The sequence below is a fragment of the Macrobrachium nipponense genome, chromosome 23 (genome assembly GCF_015104395.2).
Source record: "Macrobrachium nipponense isolate FS-2020 chromosome 23, ASM1510439v2, whole genome shotgun sequence".
Lineage (NCBI taxonomy): Eukaryota > Metazoa > Arthropoda > Malacostraca > Decapoda > Palaemonidae > Macrobrachium > Macrobrachium nipponense.
The window spans coordinates 77751851-77760261 of record NC_061090.1 but is presented as its reverse complement, the minus strand read 5'-3'; the positions used below and the strand labels follow the sequence as shown (position 1 = coordinate 77760261).

At 41.2% G+C, this 8411-nt stretch overlaps 1 protein-coding gene across 1 annotated transcript in view; it reads left to right on the top strand.

The window, feature by feature from the left end:
• The window catches only part of LOC135201676 (ATP-dependent RNA helicase me31b-like), a gene marked incomplete at its 5' end in the record, with an annotated part of 29472 nt that continues 21061 nt past the window's right edge, over positions 1–8411 (top strand). The window contains 1 exon segment of the mRNA XM_064230803.1: positions 1–244.

Here is an 8411-nt window from a genome sequence, read left to right as displayed (position 1 = left end):
CCACGGTATTTACAATGCGCGCATTACCCATTCAGTGTCGAAGAAGACAGTAAGCGAAGTAAGGTTAAAGCAGGAAATTTAATTAAAACTGTGAAGTGAGAACGAGAGGAAAACTCTGGCGGATTTTTCTTTGAATCTGTAGACAGTTTTGTCGCTTTGCGGCCGCCATATTTGTGATAAGTGATCAAGTACAAAAGCTTTTCGGGTTTACATCGCTGTCCATCGTCGAAGGATTTTATTGCTGGTGAGTTCTGTCTCTTGTCTTGTACCGATGACGCATTCAAAGGGTCATTTAAGAGGTAAATTTGGCACCTAGTGCCATGAATCCCGTTGTCGGTTCGATCTTTTGAAAGCGGAATTTCAAAGCGGTCTCCCGAGCTTTTATAAGCCCTCTTGCCGAATGCGGCTGTGGGTCCTCGCGAAGAGCCGACACGCACGCCGGCTATTTTATTCCTTTTCGTACTTTGTGGTCGACGAGGATTTTGATCGGGTTGGCCATGACGCCGTAGATGTCGACGGTCAGCTGATGTTTGACAGTTAGTAGGCCATGTTCACTCGGTGGCTTTCCCCTGCGCTGCCCTTTTCCCTTCGAATATTTCTAAAGCGGGGGAAGCTTCCTGACTAAAATTAAAGGTTTATTTTCAGAAGGTTCATTCCATAAAATTTTCGGGTTGGGAAAGTGGGCGTAGGTGAAGTTTAAGCTGAGGTTGATCCGCTTACGAACTGTACTACTTTGGTCTCCCGTAGACGGACGAGGTTACCGGCAACCTCTAGGTTAGGGACGAGTTTTCTTTTAGCTTTTAAACATCGTCAGACAATAATCCCGGCCTAAGCGTTTTGTTAGGACAGGTTTAATATATAAGGCCTAGGTAGGTGTTTTTCCCGTCCAAGTGCAAGTTGCCAGAGGAAGCACTCGATAGGTTAAAGTATAGGCTACCTTTGTAGGTCTGCTATACGCTTACCCTGTAACAAACTCGACTTTTCCACACCCAGAATGATCAAATATTGATAGAATCATGAAAAATAAATCGGCGCTGCTGACAACCGCGCGATAGTAAAGAAAAAAAAAGATAAAAAAAAAAAAGGTATTTCTACAGAAGCAATCCGCGGTGGCTTAGTCTATGGCGATTGACGTTTTCCTATGTCATTGTACTACTGAAACAAGAATTTAAAGTAATATTTATTTGGAAGACTGTAATTAACCCCAGGGGCCAGTACTAAACACGGCGAAATACACTGGACGCCCAATCCCTAGATGGTGTATTAGCGGTTACGTCCTTTGCGGTTCGTGTGGAACTATCTTTAGAATTACCCACTGCTAGGAATGTAACTGGCGTATACGACATCCACTAGGATTGGGCGTCCAATGTATTTCGCCATGTGTAGTACTGGCCCTGGGGGTTAATTACAGTCATCCGAATAAATATTACTTAAAATTCTTGTTCAGTAGGTAAAACTGCATAGAAAAACCGCAACTGCCATAGTCTGGGCCGCCGTGGATAGGACCCTAGATCTACCAAAGAAGGAAAAAATTAAATAACAGGACTAAAGGGGAATGTAAATTAACACAAAAATCTCTTGGCAGATATGTACCCATTGAGTTTTTAGAAAATCATAAATCTGCTTCTGTAAGTAGACAGGTAGCTGAACTTGTATTTTTTATGGTTTAGCTATCAAAGTGACTGCTGAAGAGAAAGACCCCATGCCAGGTTCCTACCTGGGTCCTAAGTGCTGACTCCGCAATCAGTGTTACTCGCCTCCCGCCCCCTTTTTTTATACTCTGCAGAGCTGTCGAAAGAATTTTGACCCCTAATCTGTAGATTTACCTTAGATTTTATTGTAGTGTTCATTCTTATGGGGTTGGTGCTAAAGCATAGCTCATGCATAGTTTTTGTTACGTAGGTACCTACCTATACCTAAAAGGAATATTGTTTGTAATTTTCCACATTGGCTATGATGCCCCTGTAAGCCTAGATTGAACAGCAAGCATAAGCTTTGTAATGTATGACTGATGAGCTGAATGGTGGGATTCTAGCCTATGCTTAAAACAAACTTAAATCAAATCTATGGCCTTACTATTTAATGAATGCTAGTTCTTCTTTGTTAGCATAGTCAGTGGTGTAGTTTGGTGTAGCTGACCAACTCTCCCCCCCTCCCCCCTTTTCATTGTTTGGTGTAAAGTAACTTACCTCTCCCCCCTTTTTTTCCCTTCAGTATTTTTGGTAACAAAAATACATAGTTAAATTTTAGGGGGGACCGTAATAGAAAACCTGGAATGTTTTTGTTGAGGGGAAAACTGGATAAATAGATAGGACATAATTCTAACATTGACATAGCCTAATTTTTTAGAGTTCTGAATCTGAGAGTTTGGCAGTTTGGTAAATTTTTACTGTAAACCTTAGGCTTAATTGGTGTTGGAAAATGGTACTTGCAATGGCTCAGTGTTTTGAGTGTACTGATGGGAATTCTAGATTCGCTTGTGACAATGGACCACTTTTACAACCTGCAGTGGGAAAGGAAGTTTGTTTTTGGTTGGGAAAATTAATAGGGAAGGACCCATCCCCCTAGTTTAGGTGAAATCAGCAGTTAAATTTAACTCATGTTTTCCCCCACCCATAGATTCCACACTACATAAAACAGAGAGACCCTGGATTGTAAGTTAAAAAGGGGAGGAGGGCCATCGTGTTTAAAATACCCTATTGAAATGAATTTTGGAAAGTTCTAAAGCACTTGTGAAACATTTGAATTTATAAATTCACCTCCAGAAAGTGATTTATGGTTTAAAGTGAAAATTTTTAGAAATTTTAGTTGAACGTTGTTCATATGTTTCATAACTTATTTAGGCTTGTATGGGTGAGAGGATGGGTCTTGGTGGTAGTATGAGTGAGAATGGAGTAAGCTTTGGGATTTTGTCTAGCAAGTGACTTCATCATGGGGCCACACTTTTCCAGCCACTTTCCAGCAGCACAGTACAATTTACGTAAGATGACAGGTGTCACTGTGGTATATATAAAAATCAGATTGGTCTATTGCTATAAGTATTAGGCATATTAATCGGTGAGCTGATATTGGTAGTGATAATCATATCAGTGTTGCAAAAATAAGACTACAGAAATGAAGACCTTTTTGTTGATAGGTATGGTGTTGATATACTTAGAAGGGAAAGAGAAGAAAGGAAGAAATTTAGAATAAATTGCAGAAACAGGTTTTTGGTTAGGAATATTGGTGGGGAGAGAGGGAATTGTGGATGTCAGGGGATGTGAATAAAGCTTTGAATGAAGCTGGTGCTGGATGTATGACCAGAAGACTAAGGAGAAAGATGTGGATCTCTGAGGAAACGGGATATGATCAAAGAGACAAAATTGAGGGCTGAATGCATTTTGATTTAATCTTGAATTGTCAAAAACCAAGCACTACTTGAGTTTGTATTGATTAGTTAAAAGCACAAGGAATACCAGTCAGGGATATAGGCAAGGAAATTTATTGACCAACAATGTTTATCATAAATATAAGGAAAGAGAGTACTATAACCACTTGCTCAGGAAGATTGAAATATTGATGAAGGTGGAGATAAGATCTGGCTGGAAGTGGTGGTAGGCAATAAAGCAGTTGAAGAATTCTAAGGAACCAGGCGAGGATGGTTTATTCCTGGAAGTGTTTAAAGTGGATGAAGATAGATTAGTCTTTCCAACATTCCAAGATGACTATCTCGCCCTAGAGTTAAATTTCCCTTGTTTATTGATTTACCCGAGAACTGTTATTTACTGTACTTCATTTTCTAAAGAAAAAGCATTGGGTAAATTGCAGGTGTTCTTAATGAATTTTGTGTTTTATGAAATAATCATAGTTTTTATAATGTAATACATTCACACTTGAAATCTGTGAGGGTGGTTTGGCAGAGTAGCTTTTCAAGCCATTTAATTATTTTCCATACTATGCCATTTTAGCAGTTATTTATTGGTTATGTGATTAGATTTTTCCAGCGCCTCTGCAGGTTTTAAGAATTTATTCACCATTTAGGAGAGAAAAATAATTTGACCATTAGCTCTGCGGCCTCCTCCTTGTTTTTGAGTGGAGAGCTTTGTTCTGCTTTGGCTCTCCATTCTGTCCAGTGACACTGGCTGCTTTATGAAATAAACATCATTCTTGATTGAGCTAGCCTTTAAAGACCCTTACTGACTGACTTGTCAGCAAAGTTAAAGATTGGCGGCAGTGAGCAAAAGTTGCTGTTATCTTTTGTGAAAATAAGTGAGGTTTGTATGGAAAATGTGACAAAGTATTTTTGCATTGTTACCTTTAATGCTCTAACAAGGTAAAGTTTATCATAACATTGAGAACATTTGACACCGCAGGAATTCCTCGCTCACCCCACCCTAGCGATCTTAGAATGCTATAAAGACTAGAGTATTTGTCCTGAAGATGATATTCGGTGTGTGATGGGGATAATACCACCAGGTTGGAAGGATGGTGTGATCATTGAAGTTCTAGAGAAAGAAGACCCGAAGGGAATAACTAACAGTCACTTGTAGCCTTGAAAATTTTCCGTAGGGTATTGTCGAACAGGTTGGGGGAAGTGGTTGATTGTATTCTTGAGGGATGAACGGGGTGGGGTTGCAGGGATCAGATCTTCATAGTTGGGCATTTCATGCAGCAAGCTAATGAAGTGAGAACTCAATTGAAGTCATTTTGTTTTTCTTTGAAAAAGCCTATGATAGTATTTCAAGACTGCTATGGAAAATACGTGAGGCATATGGAATGCTATTAAAAGTTTTTGAGGCTTATTATGAACATGCATGAGGGCACATTTTGTATAGTGATGGTTGACGGGTGTTTGAGGGATCCACTTGAAGTCTGTTGTGATTCGGGGTGGTATTCTGTCTCGTGTTGTTTGTATTGATTGATGATTCCATTATGAAAAGGCTGAACAGAGAAAAGGATGCAGGTATACTCTGGGAAGAAAATGGGGAAACCTCTTGACTTGGATGCTGATGATATAGTTCTGATCTGTAAGGGAACAGAAAAGATGCACTGTTTGATTGTGTAGTCAGTGAAGGTTGAAAGGTTGTTTTGGTTATTGATCGTGGAAAATCTCAAGTCATTGTGAATATTGAAAATGCACTCAATTGACTTGTATATTTTGAAGGCATGGTTGTAAAGTACAGGCAGTCCCCGGCTTACGAGATTCCAAGGTTAAGACACTTTTCAATTATATTCACCAGAAATTATTTCCAGGGTTATGACGCTTACGACGCTAATCTGACAGAAGAAATAAAACTCCAGAAATGCAAAATAATCCATATTTCAAGTTTTTTGTTGATGAAAAATGCAATAAAAATACATGTTACCCAGTTTTTAATACACCTAAAGTATTGAAAGTAAGGTTTTCTAAGGATTTTTGACAATTTTCCAGCTTATGACTACTTTGGACTTGCAATATCTCAAGAACGGAACCCCTGTCGTAAGCCATCAACTACCTGTAATTGGATAAGTTCAGATAGGTACTTATTTAGAGAAGGGTGGTTCTCTAAACACAAAATTTATCGAAAGATTAAAAACAGGCTAAGAGCTAGTAGTCTTCAGTGTTCTGTTATTGCCATAGAAGCCTTCCTTTGGGACAGCTTTGTCTTTGCTCTCTTCATTAGAGGATGAAGGGAGGTCTGCTTCTAGTCCCTAATCCTTTTTCTCTCTTGAATGATTTAAGAAATTGGGCTGGCGCTCTATCAACAGGAGCCTTTGAATATACTACTATGTACTTGTATATTCTCCTGCTGAAGTGCGTCTGTTATCAGATGCACCAACCAAGGAATTGGCACATACCTATAAGGCCATTAGCCTTCAGATGTGTGACAGAAGATAAGTACCTACGTCCTCATCAATATCCTGAAAGTCAAGGCTCCCTTTCTGGCCTCCTGAGAGTTGAGGGATTTGATTTTGAGGCACTCGGTGTTGTTATTAAACAACAATACCTCAGTAGTGGCACTTACCACCAAACAAGACTTGCTTCATTTCCCTCCTGTTGGGGTTAACATGCAGGTGCTAGAGGGTAACTGTAGTGCACTCGATAGCTCTAGCAGCCAAACACATTTAAAGATGAAATGTACTAGCAGGCAACTCGGCCTCTGGAGTTGAATGAGGAGCAGAGTACTGCTTTCTCAGAGATTGTTCATCTTTGTAGTTGTTCTCCTTGGTTGAGGGTTAACTACTAATGAACCTCTTGTCTTGCCATAACAGAGACCTAAGGTATCTGGGCAGCATTTGACTCACGTTTAAGGTTCCTATCTCGTGCTTCGTTCACGCCCTTGAGAAAAGTCAGACTGTGATGTCTCTGTAGACTCCTGTTCTTATCTTTGTTTACTGCCTGGTACAACAGAAGTCTGTAGGTCTTCTGCTCTATTGCACCTGACCCTTGGGCCACTGCAATGACTGAATTAGTTTTCCAGGTAAACTTGATGGTTTTTGGTCTTTCTACATTTTTTCTAATTCGTAAGGTGTTCAAAAGACATTGTTCTCCCCAAATTGAAAATAAATGGGAAAACTGCCTGTTGCCTGACCTACCAATTCTGCTTCAGAGAACGGGAGGAATTCTCCCTGACCTAACCTTCAGTGCCAGTGACACGAGCAGTTCCTCAGGCAGCACAATCCCTGTCTCTTCATGGCTAATAGACTATCCAGCTTTTCTTGCAAGCATAGACTTGCTTGATGAGCAAGAATAGAATTAACTGGATAACTCTTTTAGTCAGTCCTTTGTGACATTCTAGGGGTTTTAGTAGTCTTCACTGGTTGATGTCATTGATGAGACTTCGCTGGTCAGATATGCAAGAGTTGCTTCTGGTTCAAATGATGAACACGTAGGTCCACAGTCTGCCTAATCTATCACGTGAAGTATTTCTCCACTGTTGAGAAACTTCTGTCTTGCCATCACAAGAACCTCAGATCTTTAGACGGCATTTGACTCTCGTTTAGGGCGCGCGCACCCTTTAGAGCATCATCAGAATTGATTGGTTTCTCAGGACGAGATTTGTTTCTCTAGACGGCATTTGGTCTTGCTCCAGCATCGGCAAGGGGATAGACAATTTGCATGTATCTTCTTTATATCACCTTTCAAAAGGAGGGTATCAGTCTCGACTCAAGCGTTGGCAGTTATGTCGAAGTGAACTCTGAATCATTTAGCATCTGATACCAGGTTCGAGTCCTTCATGATCCCCTGTCCCTTGGACTTTGTAATGAATGACCCTGACCAAATCATTACTTTGTCCTATTAGCGGTTGCGGTACTGTTGGAAAGACTCGTGGATGTCGATAACCTTTGACTAGTATTACTGACTCGCCAAGGGAGAAGTATCTAAAGACAAGTCTTTCTCCTGGTTTGCAGGAAAATTGGGAGGAGAATCTTGGCTGCTGGTGATGACGTCACCTGTATGTTTTCCCCTAGAGTGCACTGTATCAGTGGCTTAGTCCTTTCCACGCATTCTGAAGTATGTCGGACTAGAAGATAGCTGTGGTCTCGTCAGGACTACATTTTGTCTACCTTTGGGTCTTTGCCCACAAGTTGTTGGAATCCATTTTTTCTTGGACCTGTTGTGGCTGTTCAAAAAGTTTTCTTACCCAGCTCCTTTAAGAGGACAGGTTGCATCTCAAGTCATCGTGTCAGGAACTTCTCTACTACGGCCACATTGACGTCATGGGACGAACTCCTGCTGCTGTAATTTCATGGCCCAGCCTAAGGTGTACGGTACTCCTCCTTTCTCGTTCTCTACTTCTTACTTTGGACTGGCAATAGGACTCGAACCTACACTTGCTGGACTGGCATATGATGCAGTAAGTGTACACATTGAGCTTCCTTTCTATTTTACTTGTTAGAATCAAAGCAATCCTGCTCCTTCCTTAAGCAAGGAGAGGAAGGAGACTGGCAATAAGATGAACCTTCTCGGATCTTTGCCTTAATGCTCCCTACTCTATATTCTTTCCAGCCTTTTTTGTAAGAGTTAAGATTCCTTACTCATTCAAAAAGGCCCAGAAATTTTACTTGATCCAGCAGTTCTTATACTCTGATCAAATTGTCAGTGGTGGGGTCGGGGCACTCCTCCTTGATCAAATTGTCAGTGGCGGGGCCGGGGGCACTCCTCCTCGATCAAATTGTCAGTGGCGGGGCCGGGGGCACTCCTCCATCGAATCAAGTATTTTGTCAGTGGCGGGGCACTCCTCCTCGATCAAATTGTCAGTGGCGGGGCACTCCTCCTCGATCAAATTGTCAGTGGCGGGGCACTCCTCCTCGATCAAATTGTCAGTGGCGGGGCACTCCTCCTCACTCTTACGACCAGTAGCAGCAGCCCAGGTGTGCCGAATTCCAGTTAGTTCAAGAGACTCGCTCAGATTTCTCCCTCCACCAGTGAGTCTTCCTATTGTAAAGGA